The sequence below is a fragment of the Equus asinus genome, chromosome 28, assembly GCF_041296235.1.
Source record: "Equus asinus isolate D_3611 breed Donkey chromosome 28, EquAss-T2T_v2, whole genome shotgun sequence".
Lineage (NCBI taxonomy): Eukaryota > Metazoa > Chordata > Mammalia > Perissodactyla > Equidae > Equus > Equus asinus.
Genome location: NC_091817.1, coordinates 21,935,247 through 21,957,037, shown reverse-complemented (window position 1 = coordinate 21,957,037; position 21,791 = coordinate 21,935,247). Strand labels below are relative to the sequence as shown.

The 21,791-nt window shown below is 42.2% G+C and overlaps 1 long non-coding RNA gene across 5 annotated transcripts in view; it reads left to right on the top strand.

The window, feature by feature from the left end:
• The window catches only part of LOC139042350 (uncharacterized), a 58,926-nt gene that overhangs the window by 22,914 nt on the left and 14,221 nt on the right, over window positions 1-21,791 (top strand). The window lies entirely within an intron of this gene.

Below are 21,791 nucleotides of genomic sequence, written 5' to 3'. Positions count from 1 at the left end.
AGTCATTGTTGCTTCAAATCTTTCTTCTATTCTTTTTCCCCTTCTAGCATTCCCATTATGCATAGGTATGCCTTTTGTAGTTGTCCCACAGTTCTTGGATATTCTGTTCCAGTTTTTTCAGTCTTTTTCTCTTTTTAGTTTTGGAGGTTTCTACTGCAATATCCTCAACCTCAGAGGCTCTTTCCTGAGCTGTGAGATTTCTTTCCTCCGTGTACTAAGAAGCCCTTCAAAGACATTCTTCATTTCTGATACAGTGTTTGTGATTTCTAGCATTTCTTTTTGATTCTTTCTTAGAATTTCCATCTCTGTGCTTACGTTACCCATCTGTTCTCACATGCCGTCAGCTTTATCCATTAGCATTCTTAGCATATTGATCATAATTGTTTTAAATTCCCATTCAACATCTCTGCTATGTCTGGTTCGGATGCTTGCTCTGTCTCTCCAAATTGTGTTTTTTGCCTTAGAGTGTGCCTTGTAGTTTTTTCTTGGCAGCCAGACACGATGTACTGGGTGAAGGACCTGTTGTAAGTCGGCCTTTAATATGTTGTGATGGGTGTGGGGGGAGGGGAAGCGTTCTGTAGACTTAGGATTAGGTCTCGGCCTTTTAGGGAGCTTGTGCCTCTTGCCCGAACTTCACAATGGCTCCCTTGTCAGATATGAGTTGACTGTATATGCTGGGGTTTATTTCTGGGTTGTCAATTCTGTTCCTTTGGTCTGTTTTTCATGACAGTATCACACTGTCTTAATTACTACAGCTTTATGGTGTAACTTGAAATCAGTGCTGCCTCCTGCTTTGTTTTCTTTCTCAGGATTTCTTTGGCTATTTAGGGTCTTTTGTGGTTCCATATAAATTTTAGCAGTATTTTTTTCTATTTCTATAAAAATTGCCATTGGAATCTTGGTAGGGATTGCATTGAATCAGTAGATGGTTCTTGGTAGTATGGACATTTTAACAATATTAATTCTTCCGATCCACGAACACAGGACACTTTTCCATTTACTTGTGTCATCTTCGAGTTTTTTCATCAGTGTATTCTAGTTTTCAGAGTAGACACCTTTTGCTTCTTTGGTTTAATTTATTCCTAAGTATTTTATTGTTTTTGATGCAAATGTAAATGGGATTGATTTCTTTTTCAGAAAATTCATTATTAGTGTATAGAAATGGTACTGATTTTTGTATAATTTTGTATCCTGTAACTTTACTGAATTCATTCACACAAACATTTTTTATCAGCCTGTGACAGGATAAATACCAAAAATAAGAGAGAGTGTTTAGAAACTTGTATAGCAATTTGACATTGCCATGATATCCACGTGCAGGATTTTGTATTTTACAAAAATACTTGTCTGCAGAAGATTGGAAATTAGAAACAAGAAACAACAAACAAGTGGTCCTTCGCTACAGATAGATGGAGTAGCGTGGGACAAGGAGGCAGTCGAGAAAAATGATTTGGGGTGGAAATGATCCCATTTTTGCTGTTGTCCAGAGGTTCCCTGAGTTCCCCAGGGAAGACAGTCCAACTGCCTGGAGCGTGGAGGGAGGGCTGCTGAGGGGTTTCCAGAGTGGACATGGCGGGGAGGGTACAGCAGGATGGGGGAGCACATAGCCATCCCCCCCCGACTCACCCCTGCTGTCAGAGCTATCTACACGGAGATCTGACCATACCATGCCCTTGCTTAAATCCTTTAGAAATATCCTCCTGCCTAACGCTCCTCACTTCTCAGCACCATACACAAGAGTACTCACCGCCTGACCTGCGGTCTCCTCTGCTTCGTTCCCACCTCTCCAGGGTCCAGCTCTCACACAGCCAGCGGCTGCTTTTCCTGGAGCAGACCCCAGCATGCACTGCCACCTCCATGCCTACGTACCTGCTGCCTCTTCTGTTTGGAAGGCCCCCCCCCTCCTCCCACTGTTGTCTGGTGAAACCCACACATCCTCTACCATCTTCCTCCTTGGGGCTTTCCTGTACTTGACGTCAAATGAACAGGAGGGGCAGGCCCAGGTGCTCGGTCAGTGTTGAGTGAGTGTGGAGCTGGAAGCTAGAAATTCATCCACACCTCTGATAATTTCATGGCCCTGTGTCTTCAGTGGGCATCCCACAACTGGAAAGGGGGTGTGTTTTAGGCCATTAGGTAGGAGTAACTACCAAATAACAGTGATGCTGGCTTCTGGACGTCTCAGGGCTGGGGAGACGGGGGAGAGGCTGTGGTTGGGGGTGGGGGAGGGTAGCCATCCAGGGTGGAGGCAGCTTTCCTGGGGTTCCCATCCTTCTCAGAGAGAGACCCTGGAAAGTAGGGCTTGGCAAACTTTGTCTATACAGAGCCAGATAGTGAACATTTTAGGCTTTGTGGGGCACGCAGTGTTTGTTGTAACTATTTTGTCATTGCAACACAAAAGCAGCCATAGACAAGTGGGTGTGGCTGTGTTCCGATGACACTTCTACAAAAGCATTCTGATAACATTTACAGGCTGTGGTTTGCCAACTCCTGCTCAAAGGAGAGACAATGGACCCCTTCTTCTGCCCTGTCTCTAAACAACCTAAGGCTTACCTTTAGAGTTTCTAAATCTCTAGAAATTTTTTCCCTTCCAAAATAGCATAAACAATGAGTAATCTGCCACTACTCGCCCGTCAGCTGCAGAGGCCTGAAATGTCCTATACGAGTGGAGTGTGTTTGTAAAGTTCATCCTCAACCAGGTCTTTATGAGACAGACACATGAGATTATTACTATGAAGCTACCTGGGGACTAAAGCCTTGCGGTGGAACAGCTGTGTGATGTCAGCAGCGTCCTGCTGTGTTTTGGTGGGCTGTGTGGATTTTGGAGCTGGAGAGAGTAGACTATAGCTTTTCCTAAACTGAAATGAGGCTAGGGACTTGGAGGGTCCCCATGTCCGTGGTCTGGAGTACTGTCTGGACTTCACAGCCACGGGAAAAACTACAAAGGTCAATAGAGTAGTAGGCAGTACAGCAATGCATAAATTAGGCCACTAGACAGTAAAGGCATATACTTGATAAAATGCTCAAACCGGATAGCCATGTCAATTAAAATCTCCAACAATGGAGTTCCTAAAACCCTGACATAACCAGCACCAAGGAAGGAGATGAAGGAAGCTTGCTGATGATACACACAGCCTTTGTCACCTCCTCCTGCCCTCGGGCTCCATGGAGGCCACCCTGTTTCCCCAAAGTCACAAATCAGGACATCTTGTGTGGGCCTGATGGAATGGGACCCCTAGACGCGATGCTGGTGCCAGGGGAGCTGTGAGGCCGGGACTCCGACTTTGTCCTCTTCATCTCCGGGTGCTGTTCTGAGTGTCTTCAGATGAGCCACATTCTCCTACTCTGAAAGCCAACCAACACGGGACGTTATTCGCCCAGCACCTTTTGTCCCCAGATGCCAAGTCAGGTGTGCTTTATAGCATCAGTGGAGTGGTTTCCCTCACAATCTCAGACTCCTCCCTTGCTCTTTCCTATGTCTTAGATCTCTGGACACCTCCAAGAAAAGCTGATGATATTCCTGCTGTCCACCGTGTTTTATTTATGTGACATCCAAACACTTACAAATGATATTTAAGTTCAGCAACAGTTTAATGAGCACTGGCTATATCTTTATGATGTGAAATGGAGTAAGAATGGTGAGAATTCCTTGATCGTCACACACATGCATAAGCTAGGCTTACTTTCCAACAGCCTCTTTTCATGAGTGTAATATATAATTTTATGAAAAGGGTAGAAGTTGGCAATTTTATACCTCTTTTCTCACCATTTATCTTTGGACATTTAGTTTTCGTCTTGAAAGTCCATTTTTAAGTAAATTTATTGTCAATTTTGAAGAGGACTAATTTATCTTAGTTTATTCTAACCTTGTGTACTTTTACGTTTGAATTATTTACCGTGGGTTTGGTTACTGACCTATTTCATTTGTCTTTTTATGACATACATATTTTTAGTGGAGACGCTTAGGCTAAACTATATTTATACCACAGTGCATTACCCATAAAACTATCTAACTACAGTAAAACCACGATAATCTGGAACTCTCAGGGAGTGGGTTGTTCAAGATAACCAAGTTTTAAGAATTCACATTAACTGTTTGTGATGCAAACCTTGTTAAAATGGATCATGCCTCTCCCTCATCTTGAAAACAATGTATCAAGTCCCATCGACCGATTACTCGTGGTCATCAGAAAGAACTGCAGTGTCTAACTCCCCTCTCATGAGAGGACCTGAGGGTTTTGTTTCAGTTTTTCTGTTTTTTTAGTTCTCATTGGCATGTCTTAAAACAGTCCTGTTTCGGGGCCGCCCCGTGGCCGAGTGGTTAAGTTCACGCGCTCTGCTTCGGCGGCCGGGGGTTTCACTGGTTCGGATCCTGGGTGTGGACATGGTACCACTCATCAAGCCACGTTGAGGTGGTGTCCCCCATACCTCAACTAGAAGGACCCACAACTAAATATACAACTATATACTGGGGGGATTTGGGGAGAAAAAGCAGAAAGAAAAAAAAAGAAGATTGGCAGCAGTTGTTAGCTCAGGTGCCGATCTTTCAAAACAACAGTCCTGTTTCTTCAGTTGCTGTTAGCTGTGTCTCCCACGGGCCCTTCCTGCAGTCCTTCGTCTGCCCTTCGAATTGCACTTTTATGCTGCTGTGGACCTGGAGACCGGGTGCTGGAGCTGGCTAGCATGCAGGAAGGCAGGGGAAGCGACTCCCAGGGCCCCCTGACCAGTCACATGGCGCAGTTGTGCGGTAACTTTCAAGGAACTCTTGTCTGCCTGAAAATGCGTGTTCACTGATGGGTGGCTCTGTGTGTGTTTCAGCCAGTTGGGTGTTCAGTTGGGGAGATCCATCGTTAACTCCTTTCCTCAGCGTGCTTCCCTGCTCTGCAGAGCTCTGCAGAAGCCGACTCCAGCAGGACCCGGAGCTCTGGCTTTGTGTGTGGGAACCAGGCAGCTGGTTGAACACTCCCTAGAAAAGAAAATCGGGTTTAAAACAGGCCTCATTTTAAGCTCATAGTCTATTAAACGATGCCTATGTTGTGATGATACCCTGCTCACGCTCCTCCTCTTCTTTATCCGTTGCTGCTTTTTCCTTTTTTAATAAAGTGCTCAAATATGTTCATTTGGTTTGTAATTGATTGGGACTAAAGCTAAAACCTTAATTCTAAAAAACAAATCTCTAGTCAAAACCGCGGAGTTCTTATGACTCTCATTTTTTCTTTTTTATGCACACATTATAGATGCGCCATACATGTTTTGCATTAGGTTCTTTGCATGGTAACAGAGTGCAAAATGCTCTGTTAAGTGTCCTGGCAGATGAACGTTAGGCTGGAAGTCCTGGTTATCTTACATTCCCAAGGTACCTTACAGCTTCCCCTCGGTTTCCAGCGTGTTTTCTCATCACATCTCATCTCATCGGAACAACACAGGGATGGTATTGTTCCCACGTCAGAACCAGGAGACGGAGGTGCAGAGGCCCAGTGACTTGCCCAAGGTCACACCGCTGTTAGTGTCCTCAGCACTGAGCCCGGGTCCTCTGCTTCCCAGACCAGGGGGTTTTCCCCACTAGCCCCTAAGAAATCGTGTTAGTGAGTAATAGGGTAGATTTAGTTCTCAGTGTGCCCATGGGGGCTGCCAACCCCTTCAAAAATATGAAGTGCCCAATCATCCAGGGGAGAGGAGAGGAGGGGACCCTGATCCATTTTGATCCTGAGGGGAAGTCTGTCGTCTTGGACTAGCCATGATCTTGCCGCTCTAGACAGGGCTGGGACTGCTCATTTGGGGTCTGAAGACAAACTGGTCAGGTGGCTGCAATAATTTGGGGACCCTGGGACTAAATATAGTGGCTTTAGTTATTACGTAGATAATTGTCCACTGTTTTGAGAGAACCAAGTACTGTTTTGTTTGATTGTGTTTTGGCCACGTGTTAGTAGTCAATTAGTGAAATTATTATTTTTCAAAATTAGTTACTTATTAAGTGTTTCAGAATAAATTCTGATCCATTTCTTAATGCAAACAATATCTGTACCACTTGTATCTTTATTTTTACTTTTAGATTTTACAATATAGCTGTTCTTTGGGCTAGAAAAAATAGTCTTTGGCAAAAATAATTTGCACAACTGGATTTAATATGTCATTTACAAATTCTATGTCTTTTTGCTGTAAGATTTGTTAATGATAGGCTATATTAAGCCATTGTTCTTGAAGATCTATTAAGGTCTAATAAGATTTTACAATACATATAGAATGTTTAAATAAACCTTAAATTTATATTTTTATTTTCATCTACATGAGTGGAGGTGTATTTGCTCTTGGACTGGAAATTGCTTCTTGAGAAGTCAACCCAGCCCCCAAATTCTAAAATGTTCTCCTTACCCAGTTTAGTTTAAAAAAAAAATCAGACATTTAGCCTGATCTATTTATATTAACAGACTGGTACTATCCAGTTAATCCTATAATTAAAGTTCATTTCTCAAAGATGTTACTAAAATCTTAGAAATATTAAAGATTTAAACCCTAAAAATTGGTATGGAAATGATTAAATTTTCCCTATTTTTTTCCCTCTCTCCCAGAGTGATTAATTTCACTCTCTGAGTCTCACCCCGTGAGCAGTAATGCTGCTGCCCAGAGGCCTGGTTCGGTGAAACCTGTTGAGAGGATTGTCTCTGTTGGAAAGACAGCTGCCGAAAAGGCATTCCCTTTCTGAGCATGGCTTTTAGATTACAGCCAATCAAGCCTCAGAGCTGGAGGAACACCTGTCAGAGACGTTTTTCTACAGAGATGGTCTCTTTAATCAGATTTCATTGCGCTTCAGAAAAAGGTTCATTTTAAAATGTGGGTAAAACGGCATCTGCTTTTATGATTCATCCTCGCCAGACTTTTAAAGCTGAAAAACCAATTTAGAGCTTATTTATGACATTGTTCTACCATAGAAGGAGAAACTGCGACAAAGTGTTTAAAAAGGAAGCACTTGCCCAGACCTTTGATTTGTAACTTTCGCTTGCGAAAGAGATCTCAACATTTATCTTTGAACTTTTTTGTGTGAATGTAATTAAGGATAGGAATTCTTAGAGCAAACTTTTAAAATGTTTAAGCTAAATTGTGGATACATGTACTGAAAACTGGGAAAGTCTCCTCTGTTGCAGTGTGTTGCACTTATCTGTGAACAATGCCAAGTATTATTGATGCTGACTGGTGTTTACAGGAACTCGGCTCCACTTTCACCTCCGCTCTCCTCAGAGGCACCGTGAAGTCTGTAAAATCCTGGTCCTTTCTCACATCTGCAGACTCTATTGAGTGGAACTATTAGAAGACAAACCTCATCTTGCAAACTGTAATTTAATGGTAGAACAGTGTGCGGACCGGAATATCAGTTAATTTTCAAAACATTTTATTCTACACCAATTAGCTAGGTCCTGGAGGGCAAAATGACAAGAGGTTACTCGTTCACTATGTATTTAATTAATTGAAAAATGCTCAAATTGCTTTTACAGTTGTTATTAAAAAGTAGAATCAGTGTTGCCAGTGCTCAACCATAATTGGAACCCCGGGGAATTAAATATTTAGCATTAGTAATGTAACAGCACTTAGGACACAAATTTCTATTTTCGTAATGAAAGCTATACACTGTGAGTGCAAGTGGCTAAAACGACAGCTGTGACAAGTGAAACGGCCTGGGATATTTCAATAAGACACCTCATTGGACAGCAAGTCTTACCGCATTACTCGTTTGTAAAAGATCTGCAAGTTTAATTCCCAATAGAAACCCGTTACCCAAGTATTTAGATTTCTAATTGCAGGCAGGATGAACAGTTGGGCAAATGTCTTGCCATAAGTGGCTGCAACGTATAGTGCTTTCTAAATAATCCGCTGTAAGTTCATGCCTTTGTCAATTTAAAAATAGCGGGACTGTCAGGGAATACAGATTGTGTTTGTTTTAAGTTTAATTACATTTTAAGCATAAATGCTTCCAGTGTTACAATGAGAAAAGTTGGATATTGGACTCTAATGAGCAGCGGCGGTAGACGGCTAGAGACCCTGAGGGATTCCCTCCGAGAATTAACTGGATAAAAGTACTTGGTTAGGATACCGTTGATGGCTGAGCTGTTCTTAAAACCCAGTTATAGAGCTGTCTCTCAGCCCTGTTTTTCATTCTAAACAGGCCCTGTAGAGACTTTAACAGCCGCCCGTTACAACTGTTCAAGTTGTCAAAATGTATTCTATTACTCCACTAATAAATAGCATTAAAGGGTATTTGACTTCATTTCTCATTTTCAGAGGGGATCAGGTTGATAAACACAACTGGCTTAAGTTGGCCTTACTTTAATTTATTTATGTCGTCTCAGTAATATCGAAGGTCTCTGGTTTGAACTTTGCAAATGTTATTTTCCTGGGGATGTAAAACTTACAAAATATTCTGGACAATGGAAACAATTAATGGAGGCTATTTGTCAAAGAATCTTTGTCCTTGAAAGATGTCTGACTTTCGCATTTTTAGTTCGCATTCAAAGTACTTGAGAAACCAGAGCTGAACTGACATTCTTTGGAGCGTAACTAGACTAAGCCCTTTGCCCATCACTCTGTCTCTTCTTGAGGAAAAACATTTGCAGGACAAGTGGACTTCTTTTCCTCCCCATTGTCTTTGTGTCGGTGTTTTGAGAATTTATTCTAATTGATAATGAATTCTTTTCTATTTTATTTTTTGTAATTTTTAGGACAATACCTGCTTACTTTAAAAGAAAAGAGAGAAAAGAACACTGTGGAAGTTTATTTGATAAGCTCTCCTTTTCACCCTCCCCCAAGTCCTGCTTCCCTCCCTGGTGGTCCGCTTTGCTAACAGTTTCATAACATTATCAGATGTTTATAGCATTTTCTGTGCGTATTATATATTTGCATAGACACATATTTAGGTGTATGTAATCCATATAGTGTATTTAAAGAATGTAATTTGGCTCATTTCATAGAAGTCTATGACTTGCTTTTCTCCCCACTTAATTTATCATAGACATCTTCTTATCTTGGTGCCCAGATCATCCTCATTCTTTTTAACAGCTAATTGTCATTCCAAATTCTGGAGGTATGAAGTTTATCTATCTGTTGCCTATTGATGTCATTTAAAGTCATCTCCATTGTCTTCCTATGGCCAGTAATGTTACAGTGAACTTCAGATGATGCCTAAGTTGTGTTTGTGGAATGTATGTGTGCATCTTTGTGCATGCGTCACAGTAAAATATGGAACTAACATTTACTGAGTGATTACTCTGTGCCAGGCGTTATTCAAAGCACTTCACATACATTAACTCACTCCATCTTTACAATAACGAGTTAAGATGTATTATAATCGCTATTTCACATGTATTATAATCCCTATTTTCCCTTCTCAGGGAAGCTGAGGCACAGAGAGGTTAAGTAATTTTCCCAAGGCCACGGGAATCAGCAGATCCAGACTTCAAACCCAGAAGCTTTGTCACACTGCAGTCTGAATTCTTACCCAGCTCAGTGTGTCTGCAGAATACCTTGTTTTTTCTTGGAATTTGCCCTTCTTTGTTAGGGAGTTTGAATGTGGTTTCATATATTTATTGCCATGACATTTCTTCTGAGAAGTGGCCTGTCCATGTCGTCTTTGGTCATTTTCCCGTAGTGCTGTCTTCTTATCAAATTACAAAAGATCTCTATTGATGATGGCTCTTGGCTCTCTGTTACATTTTATCAAGTATTTTTTTCTAAGTCTGTTCCTTATATTTTTACTTTGTTTTATGACCAAGTTTTGCTTTATGGATTGAGATATAAAGAAGTCTTTTCCTACCCCAAGATTATAAGTATGTTTTTCTACATTTTCTTCTATTACTTTTTTTTTTCCAAGTTTTGATCTTTAACCCACATGGAATTTATGTGGCTTGTGGTATAAGATAAAGAGCAAACCTTTTATTTCCAGTAACATCCACAGTTTCTTTTGGTAAATTCTCCACTTTCTTCTCCATGGTTTGAAATATGGCCTTTGTCTAATGCTATATTACACCTATATATGTCTCTGGACTGCCAGTTCTTTGGAATATTCCATTTATCTAATCCTGCAACATCACTCTTTTTGTCGTTATAATTAAATGTGTTTAAATCTTTAAAAAATTTTTTTAAGATTGGCACACCTGAGCTAACATCTGTTCCCAACCTTCTTTTTTTTCTTCTTCTTCTCCCTAAAGCCCCCCAGTATATAGTTGTATATTTTAGTTGTGGGTCCTTCTAGTTGTAGCATGTGGGATGCCACCTCAGCGTGGCCTGATGAGTGGTGCTAGGTCAGTGCCCAGGATCCGAACCAAAGCAGAGTGTGCAAACTTAACCACTTGGCCACAGGGCCAGCCCCAAATCTTTTAAATTTTTTAAAATAGTCTGTATCAAATACTCTTAATCTTAAGTTAAAAAGTAATACATATTTATGTTAATAAATACAAATAGTTTAGAAAGGTATAAAGAGGTGGTAAACAGAGATAACCATGTCCTATTCCCAGAACTTGTGAGTACGTTACCTTACAGGGCAAAGGGGGTTAAGACTGCAGATGGCATTCAGGTCCCTAATCAACCAGCCTGAAACAGGGAGATGGTCCTGGATCATCCAGATGGGCCCAGTGTCATGACAGGGGTCCTTCAATGTGCAGGAGGGAGACGTAAGGGTCAGTATCAGAATGAAGCAACGTGAGAGGGTCTCAACTCTCCCCTGAGCGTGGCCGACTGCTGGCTCTGCCGTGAGGGAATGGAGCCATGAGCCAAGGAACGCCGGCTGCCACCAGATGCTGGAAGAGGCGAGAGACAGATTCTCCTCCGGAGTTTCCAGAAGAGAACAAAGCTCTGCCGATACCTGGCCTTTGGTCCAGGGAGACCCAGCTCGGACTTCTGACCTCCAGAACCATAAGACAATGAATTTGTGTTGTTTAAACTGCCAAGTTTATGTAATTTATACAGCAGCAATAGAAAACGAATCCCAAGGTGAAAAGCAAAAAGTCTTCTCCGTTTTCTCCTTGCCCCTCTGGAACCGCACACCCCGGTCCAGTCCCGACAGGTTATGACTCTGAGTGATTTTGTATTTTGGGGGCCAGGGGACGCTCTGCAGAGATTTTTATGGTATGCTTTGACATCTGTTAAGGGAGTCTCCTGTCTTTTTTCAAAAGAAATTTTAACTTCTTCTACATTTGCTTTTTCAGATCAACATTTGAATCTGTTTGCAAATTCCATTTTAAAATTCCTTCGGGGGGCCGGCTCCGTGGCCAAGTGGTTAAGTTTGCGTGCTCCGCTGCGGCGGCCCAGGGTTTGGATCCTGGGCGTGGACATGGCACTGCTCGTCAGGCCACATTGAGGCGGCGTCCCACATCCCACAACTAGAAGGACCTGCAACTAAGATATACAACTATGTACCAGGGGGGTTGGGAAATAAAGCAGGGAAGAAAAAAAAAAGATTGGCAACAGTTGTTAGCCCAGGTGCCAATCTTTAAAAAAAAAAAAAAATTCCTTCAGGGTTTTGATTGGGAATACACTGAATTTATAGATTAATCTGGAGGAGGGATGGATAACTTTCTAATCCTGACCGCTTGTGATAGCTCAGAATAACAGCTAATGAATATTTTTGAACAAATGAATATGTGCTTTGTTTTATTTTTGGAGAAGAAAAGGGAGTAAATATTCTATTATTTTCTAAATATTTTTGTATTTTCTTGAAATGACCCATTTCACTTGGATTTTTCAATTTATCACTGTAAGGTTCTATATAATATTTTCATTCAAAAATCTTTCCCATATCTGTAATTATGTCCACTTTCTTAATCCAAATGTGGTTTAACTTCATTTCTCCACTTTTTTTCTTTATCAGACTTGCCAGTTTTATGTTACTGGTCTTTTCATTTTAAAAAAGATGTTGGTTGTATTGATATATTCTTTTTGCAATTGTCTGATTTTCCTTTCGTCTTTATTCTTCCTGATACTTTGTTTTAGTTTATATGATTAACTTTTTCCTGGGTCTTTTGGCTGAATGTCTAATTTGTTTCTTTTTTAATCTCTCGATTTTTAATAAATATTTTTAGGCGATGTTATCCTCTAAATTCTATTTTAGCTGTGTCTAGTAGTTTTTATATATATTGCTTTCATTATGTTTCATAACAGAATAGTGCATAATTTTATACTTTTATTCTTTTCTAACCAAAGAGGTATTTTGAAAAGAGCATTTTAAAAAATTAGAGCAGTAGTTTTGGGGGGTAGGGGAAGAGCTGTCCATTTGTTGTTCATTTCTAGTTTTTTTCTTTTTTCTTTTTCATTGCAGCTAGACAATACAGCCCATATGATGTCCACTTTGGGTAATATATTGAGATTCTCTGTGCAGTCAGTTAATTTTTGCAAACATTTCACACATGTTCAAAAAGGGCATGTTCTCTCTTTGGGAAAAGTATCTTAAGTGTGCTTTAGTAATGAAGCTTGTTACTTGGGTTTTTTCAAATATTCCGCATTCTTATTTTCCATATACCTCAACTGTCGGTCAGAACACTGGTCAGAAGCTCCCCTGTACTTCCAAGAACTTGTTTATATATTTTGATGCTTTGTTTTTTCTCGGAGTGAAGGTTCGGGTCTACTGTATCTTCTGGTGCGTTGCACGGGTAATTGATGTAAAATGTCTCTCTTGTTTCCTTTCCCTGCGAAGGAAGTCTTTGCCTCAGTGTGGCACTTCTTCCTGTGTTAGACTCACCGCCAGAGCTGCCTCATGACTTTCTTGTCCTCCCCGTTTTGGAGGAGTTGCTTCGCATTTTCCTTGCTTCGCCCTCTGCTCTAGCCCTCAGCAGGGAGCCTTCCCCGAACCCATTTGTCCTTCCATTTGGCGAGCAGTTCTCAGCGGCAAACACTGCAGGTGCAACCCGCTGTCCCGGTGGTGAGGGTGGGGTCTCACAGGCCGGCCACACTAGCGGGAGCCGCAGGGCCCAGTGGGGCCAAAGTGGAGGCCCGCGCTCAGCGTCAGGCAAGGCCAGGCAGGGGTGGCAGGACACTGGGAGTGGGCCTTCCTGCATGTCGCATTCTAGCTGCCGCATCTCCTCCCCTTAGTCCCAGCCTGCTAACAGAGCCCAGTGTTTTCCGGCCGGTCTTTCTGTGATCTTGAAAGATAGCCCCTTGCCCGCTCTGGGTCTTTCATACTCGTCATCTCTGAATTCGCTCTTTCCCTGCTCCGTTAAGAAGCACATCCTTCATTTCTATTGTAGTTATACCTATACATTTTGGGGTTGTGATTTACTCTCTCTGGTGTTTCAATTAATCTATTTCTGTCTTTTTTATTTTTATTTCATCAAGCTGTCAATGATGAATTGTTTAACCATGAAATAGCACTACAAGGCTTATAAAGAAAAACAGGAGGTCTTTCGCTCTCCCTTCCTCTCTTCCTCTCTGCTCCTCAGAGGCAACCCTTAAAAAATTTCTTGCTGTTTCTTCTGGCATTTGTCTTCACATTTCTAAATAAAATGATTTCTGCTGTTTCTTTGGTTATCAGTTATAGCTATGTTTTATTGACTTCCCTCATGACATATGAGTACGTACCTTTGTTAGTTTACCATCCCTAAAGCTCTGAAACTTTATTTTTCCAGTATAATTTTTGGTTAAATGAGGATTTGGTTTTTACTGCTGGGCAAAATAATGTACTTATACTTCTCTAATCGTTTAAAAAAATTTCTCGAAGCTAATAATGGCTTGTTTCCATATTTGATTAGTTTCTATATGCTTCATCAAATCCGTTATAGACTATCAATTGTTTCCAAACAGTTATATGTATCAGATAATAATTTATCAATTCTCTTCTGGTTATTTGGTTTTTCTTTTCTAGAGAACTTGCTCCAGGAAACTTTTTTGTCCTTCTCCAATTTGGATTGATTGCTTTCTTGCTTTGCCACTTGATGGTCATTCTGAAAGTTATCTTTGTGTTTTCCTGTGTTGGATTCCTCTGTTCTAAGTATTATATCTTCTTTTCTTGCTTTTTGTTTTCATGGAGCACATCCTTCCACAGCTTTCTACAGAAGTATGCATGAAAGTAAAATGTTTTCATCTGAAAATGTCTTTACTGTAGGTGTCACACTTTTCTAAGAACTCTGTCTTACTCCTCCTGTTCCTGTTCTCTGACAGCCTGTTCTTGTTCTATAGATACACTATCTCCCCTTATTTTTCTGAAGTTGTTAATATTTTGATTTCGAACACTGTTTTCTTTCTCTGCATGGTCTCAATTTCCTCCAGGTCCTGTTTTTCTGTTTAGGTCTTTCTCTTTCATGTTTGGGGATCTCCTCAAACGTCTTGTGGTCGTTAGCGATAATATTTAAGATGAAGGTGGTAAGAAGCTGGTTGGAACCTCTGCGTATGTTTGTGGAGTTGTTGGTGGATGAATTTCACTGCAGGATGGTCAAGTGGAAAGCCAGTCTTGGCTGTGGGGGACTCTTGAACTCCTGGAACTGGAGGTCTCTCATTCTTTAGGTTCGAGTCCCAAATCTTCTATTTGGGAGCATCACTTAGCTGCTGGCATTCTGGAGGCAGGAAAGAGGGAGGGGTCAGTGAGCTCCCCATTCGGGATGCTCCTTTCTCAAGCCCTGTGCCTTGCTCCAGCCACTCTCTATGCCTGGTATCTCTAAGCCTAAAGCCTCTAATTCCATTTCTCCTGCCTGTATGCCTAGGAGAGGGGAGGGGATCTGGGAGCTGACTGCTGCACACACAGACTTTCAGCCCATGTCCAGGTTAGCCCTCATCCCCACTGACACCACACCTGGTTCCTCTCTCTAGGTGCCCTGGCCTCATTCTTATCTTTCTTTCTTCTACAGAACTTAGCTTCTAGCTTCCTTTGCTCTTTAAAGCCAACTTATCACTTCTCCATCCATTTTCTGCTTTCTTAAATTGTTTTGATGTCCTTTCAGATGATTTTGATGTCTTATATGCAATCGTGTCTTCTTTCATCTTTTTCCTTGTGTTCTTTTTTATTTCTTTGTAATAATTTTAGGGGATTTTAGAAAAGAGGAGAGATTAAATGTATATAGTTCATTCTCATAGTTAATTTTCAACTACTTGCCCCCATATTTCAGAAATTCCTTTAATGTCTAATTTGCTGATGGCTCCTTCCTTGCTTACATGCTGTCACGGAAGTATCTGTTAATTTCATCCACCAGTTTAAACCGGAAGTTAATCTTGAGTGAAAGTCTGCCATGACTGCTTATCCCCACCAGAATAATATATTTATTCAAACAGTACAAAACATATTTTCAAACTTCTTGTTTCAAAAATTTTTAAACGTATAGAAAATTTTCAAGAGTAGTGCGATGAATTCTTGTATACTCTTCACTTTGGTTCACCACTGTTTCACATTGTTCCCTTTGCTTTCTGTCTAACCATCTCTCATTGATTTCATGACCTCCTACCCCCAGGTACATTCACAGTACAGATATCAAATTTAGGAAATTTAACATCAATACAAGACTATTACCTAATATCTAATTCATAATCAAATTTCACTAGTTATTCCAATAAAGTTTTTTATAGCATTTTCCCCTAATCTAGGATCTAATTGAGGGTTATCCTTTTCATTTGTTGTCATGTCTCTTTGGCCTTCTTTAATCTAGAAAAGGCTTTTTAAATTTTTCATGACATTGACATTCAGAGTGGGTCCAGGGCAGCTGTGTTATAGAATGTCCCCCCGGTTGGGTTTCTCTGTTGTTTCCTTATGATTAAATACAGGAAAACCCCAGAAGTGATGCTGAGTTCTTCTCAGTTCATCACAACAGAACGCACACGATGTTGCTTTGTCTCCATATTAGTGATATTCATTTTGACCAGTGGTGTCTGTCAAGTTTCTTCCAAGTTTTCTCCTTGAAATGAATAAGCAATCTGTGGTGAAATAGTTGGAGTCTGTGCAAATATCCATTGTAACATAACTTAGTAGACCTTATTCTAAAAAGAGTCGCCCCTGCTGGAGTCCTGAATTATACTGGCGTGGTTAAGATGGTTATAATACACATTAGAGTTCAGTCCTACTACGATGTTGTGCTGAAGCTAATGGATAGGCCCTTTGCGTCTGATTCTTGTCTACTGATAACTAAATTCACACCTGGAGGGTGATCTTTCCCCTCTCCTGGCGCCACCGTGTATGGTTCTGCAGGTGTGTGACGCACCAGAACATTGTTCATATTGTGGACATGCTGGATTTTGTACATTTATCTTCACAGTTTTTCAGCAAATGGAAATAAAACATTTTGAGAAAAGGGGGTCTTTTTCTAATTTTCACAAAGTACCCATTGACTTTAGATGTGGGGAGTGGGTTATAATCCTTTCTTCCTACCAATAAAGTCAGGGATGGTGTTTAAGTCCATAGCTTAGGAACGTCAGTAATGTTAGAACTACATGACTGAGGCCAGGAAACATGGGGGACTTCTGATGGGATGTGCTGGCTCGGGAGATGGGGAATTAGAAGATGCCCCATCAGGGATTTAAGAAAAATTATTAGAGAAGAAAAAGAACAGATGTGTGCACAAGCAGAGAAATCTACTTTAGATCATGTGTTGGTCTAATCGTTGCAGATGTAATAAATTTCTAGAGAAAAAAACTTAAGCCCAAGAAAATGAAAGCAGGTTAGAGTCAGGGCCATGAAATTCTTACAGCTGAAGCATCTCAGAGGAAGTCATTTTGGGTGAGAAGTGGGAGAAGAACGAATGTGTCCAGGGAAAAGAGGACTAGTTCAAAGAAAATCTATTGGAATGAAATCCTGGTGAAGGGTCTTGGTTGGGTCCCCTTGCCTTAAGATGAACAGTAGGGCCCTGGAAGCAAGGGCAGCCCTGCGGCTCAGAGAACATGCTTTGTTTTGTTTTCTGAGTGTTTTGCTCTCTAGTCTTGAAAACACACAACTTCATTGTGACTCAGCAGTTGAGAATCTCCATCCCTCTGAGTACCACGGAGCGTTGCCTGCCGGCTGGTGGTAAAACATACCCCCCGTCAACCTCAGCACCTCTTCTCTAAACAGCCTCTGCCAGATCTGTGCTCTCCTGCAGCTTACATCCTGGGGGGAGAGAGCGAGGACACACAAGAGCACAGGTGAACCGGATCATTGCAGATAGAGATAGGTTATAAGCCCCCCTGCCTAACCCTCTTGGCGTGCTCTGGGTCTTGCTGGCCTATGGCTGGCCTGGTGTCTATTTCCAGTTGCATAAATAGTTTATATGTATATCCACCCCTTCTGCTAGTTTGTAAATACCTCAGGAGCAAGTTCCACCCCTTTGAAGAGTGCTGTTCTCACGGTGCTGTATATATGCACCGTGTGCTCCATCTATGCTCAATCGTGGAGAGGACGGACAGGGCAGCCCCATGGACAGACTCATGAATGGAGACTCAGACCTGTGCTGGCTGGCTCAGGAAGGAGAATTGACAGTCACCTAGTAAGCTTTTTTTTTTTTTGGTCTTAACGCATGCCAAGAAAAAGGGACTAATAGGACTAAATTTCTTAATTGCCTGTAATTAGAGTACAACTTAGAATTTCTGTACCTGTCAGTAGCTTGAATTCCGAGGCAGGGAGCTGTGTAGCGACTGGCTGTGGACAAAACAAGTGAAAAGGTAGATGGCAATCACGCCCTCCCCACTGCCGCCAACGCTCTCTCCCTTTCTGAGTCGATGCAGCGAAAGGGAGGCTTGTAATTTTCCAGTTGAGAAAAGCTCTGAGCCCTCTCGTGATCTGGGTCTAATCTACCTCAGTCTCATTACAGACAGTATCTTAGTTAAACTTGTAGGTAGCTGGGAAGGTTCTGAAAGTTGCTGTGTGCTTGTGCTCTCAGAGCTCTGTGGATGGGCGAGATGATCTCCATGTGGAAGCTTCTGGAAGGAGGCACCCTTGACTGTGGATGCCTCTTGAGCCATCCCTAGGTGTTCTGCAGTTACTGATTGACTTTTCCTGATCTTCCTGGTTCCCTTCCCCACCTCTAACCCTTATGTTCTCTTTGCCTGGAACTCTCATCTCTTCCTTCAGGTCTCAGCTCACTGACACCTCCTCAGAGACGCCCTCCTGGATCTCCATTTTCTCTATCATGTACTGTCTCTTTGCCTTTCTAGGCTGCAAGCTCTGTCTTTTATCACTCTTTTTTCAAATTCTGGTACCTTCTTGATACATATTTGCTGAATGAATAAACAAGGTTAACCAAAGTGGGGCCAGATTGTTCTAGACTGGAGGAAGTTTTCCTTCTGCCTGGCCTGGAGGAAACTGCCATCAGAAGCACCTATGTTGCCTCGTAACATGCCAGATCCGGACCACATGCTGCTTTATGAAGGCCTGAAATTGGGATCCATGTGGAGAGGAAGATTCAGTCTTCTTGTCACTCCCCCCACATCTGTGTTCCAGCTGTGATGACTGAAGCTCTGTCCCTTTCAGAGAAAAGTGTGTAGACTGGAGTTCTGGGGCTGGAAATTGATTCTCGATCTCAATAATGAAAGCTCATGTTAGTGACCATTTACTCTGCCAGGCACCATGCTCCGTGTGTAATACGCATGCTCTGTCTTAATCCTCAGACAGGCGTAGATTGTCCCTGTCATTTCTATTTTTAAAAGTGAGGAAACTGAGGCTCAGAGAGGACGAGCTACTCACTGAAGTTCATGGGATTCATGAACGAGAGCACTAGGCCTTGGACCCGGTGGGTCTGTCTGATGCCAGAGCTTCTGCTGGCATAGTCGTGTTCTCGGTTCTCTGTGGTGCTTTCCTCCCTCTGTGTTTCCGCATCACAGTATCACTGGCTGGAGCTACAACATCTCGGAGGAAGAAAAGATCACAGAGGTCGTCTGTCTGGTCCCACTCCTGCCAGCCTTGAGGAGAAATGTAAGCCTGACATTTCCAGCCATCGATCATCTGCAGAGTGAGCACCATCACTTTGCAGTCAGTTCCTCACGTGGAACAGTGGAATCTGCAGCTTACCAAGGTGGAGAGAGGCACAAAAGCCGGCCCCAAATCGTTTTTGGCAAATGCTCACAAGCCCTTTGTCCACAGGATAAAAGAAGCTATGCTCTGGAGTAACTTAAATATTAAGTAGAGTACTTAGCCCGGAAAGACACTTTGGGGACTTACTCTACAGATATTTCCTTCTGACTTACAATTAAGGTAAAACACCGAAGAGCCCAGGCCAGCTTTGCAAGTCCTCTGTCCCACTGGGCTTTGTGTTAAATGCAGCCCTCTCACAGCCTGAGGTTGCAGACTCATGGGACAATGTGGAATAAAAACAGTAGGACATGTTCCAAGATTTACCATACAATACAAATTGTGGACTAAAATCACAAGATGTTTCTCCCCACTCTTTCCCTCAAGTTCACCTACTCCCATACTTCCTTAGGTTTGAAAGGATTCGAGGGCAAGGAGAATACCATCGAAGTAAGTAGATTTCCCTTCCTGGTGGTGTTTCTGTGGCTGCCCCACGTGGCCCAGTGTTAAGTAGCTGAACATTGCTGCTTGCTGGCAGCCAAAGTCAGCCCTCACCTCCTAGGGAGCTCCTTCTGACTTCAAAAAGCATTCCATGGGGTTGCAGGGGAGAGGAAATGGGGGACAGGCTCCCCACATGCGCTGCCTGAATTCATTTTCCGTCTTTGCGCTTCCTGGTAATTAGAGCCATGCGGGAGACAGAGGTGCAGAGAATTTGAGGCATTTCTCAAGGTAAGGTGCTAGAAACCTCAATCTTTGACTGAGAGATTGCATTCTCCCAGAAGCAACATTTTTAAAGCATAAGTAAATGTAATTTCAATTGGGAAGTTTCATATAGCAGATGCATAAGGTACACTGAATCAGTTAAGAAAATGCGTGTTACATATGAAAGGTCATCTCTGCATCTCTCAGGGCGAATCAGGCCCTTGGAGTGTTTCCTACAGTCTGACAGCTCTGCTGGTGACAGGCAAAGCTAGCCTGAGAAGGCGCTGCTTACAGGATGGCACGAGAAATGTGCCGTTTACAAACCCTTTCTGTGCGTAGCTGGAAAGCGTGAGTGAGGCGGGAGTAAACACCAGCTAGCCGGACGCCTCCTGATCCGGAAAATCGTAGCCGTGGCTGGCCTGTCAGATGTTTGAATTTTTTTCTTTTGCTTGTTAGAGTTTCTCAGAGCTGGAAGAGGTCTTTGAAGTCTTCTAGATAGTTTTCCATATCAAAAATAAAGCAACCTAATCCTTGTTTTGTTCCACTTTTATATTTTGAATGAATATAGTGATAATGTGATAAATTAAGTGATAAGTGAAAATATAGTGATAAAGATAATGATTAAAAGTTTTTAATTTGCAAACTTCTGGCAGAATTTTTAGCACAGTATAATAAGTTACTGCATGAGCCTACTTACTCCAACCGATTTAATAGAAACATTGTCATAATTTGTTAGATTAAATGAACAGTGATAGACTGAATTTTATTTTAAAATGTAGTCTGTCAAAAGATATTTATTGCACACCCCTGTGTGTCCGGAATTGTGCTAGACACTGTAGGCATCAGGGGTTTAGCATTAACTGACCAACTTAGCACCCTGAAGACCCCTGTCCCCTGTGGCAGTGGCACATTCTGAGCCTTGAACGTGCCTCGGTTGTGATTATCTTGGGGAGGAATGGGGGGGCCCCCTCTCAGGGGCACCTGCTCTGTGAGTTGTTCCACAGCCATGCTGAGCTTGGCTTGAGTCAGTCTCTCTGTCTGTGTTTCTGTCTCTCTGCCCGTCTAACCCATGGGGTGGACTGTGGTTGGAGTTGGGCTGGAGGTTTCCCTGTGTGAAGCTAATTGGCCCATTTGAGGCTTCAACCCAGAGTCTTGGACTTCTTAGCACCTTTCTTTAGACACCTGGGCTTGGCACTTCAGATGCAAATGCTCACTGTCAGTCATTAGGAATGATGCCCCATTTCTCCAGGGGGCCATGGGTTTGGGCTGGCTGGCTGCAGCATCAGCACCAACTCACTCTTACAGCCTGAACCCTGGTCCTCGATGCAAACAGAGTCCAGGCATTATGGGGCCAGTATGTCCCCTCTCCCATTCCAGAGACAGCTCAGTGGGCAACACATCCCACAAGCTAGTCCACCCCACGATAATATGCAGTTGTTGGGAGTTCAACAATGCCTAGAGATTACGAAGCCATCGATGCAAATGTGTGAGCCACAAACCTATTTTTTGGTGGTAAACAAAAGGCTACCATGGTGACTTTTTGAGGAAAAACTTATCTTTCTCTGAAAAATCTCTGATTCTATGGGTTAATCAACTCTAATTTTAGAAAAACCTAAAAAATGGTTCAGCTTATGGCCTTTGTTAACTCAGAACAATTTTCTTTATGCTCTTAAATAAGCTCAAATGTCACAAGAAATATATGTATAAAGAAAAACATTTACTTTTTAGGGAATTCACAGTTGCTGACTTAGAGTATTTAAATATAAATCTGATATTCATAATAGCCTGAATCTTTGATAGGCCTTAAATTTGAAAGATGAACGTCAGAGGGGCCCGTTAGCCAGTTAGCAGATCCAGAATAGTGACTATGCAGCACACTGACTCCTGTCCTCCCCCCGTGTTCTAACAGCCGTCCCTAAGCCACTGCGGCCCTCTTTTCTGAGCCCAGTGTGTCGTCAGAACCTTTCTCAACACAAGTTCAAGTCAAGTGACTGGAACTGGCCCTTGAGATGACATTCCTACACCAGCTCTGCTCTAGGTGGCTTCATTCAAGGAAACTTCAGCATGCTACCTTCTGTGGCCGAGTGGTTAAGTTCACACACTCTACTTCAAGGGCCCAGGGTTTCACCAGTTCGGATCCTGGGGTTGGAACTAC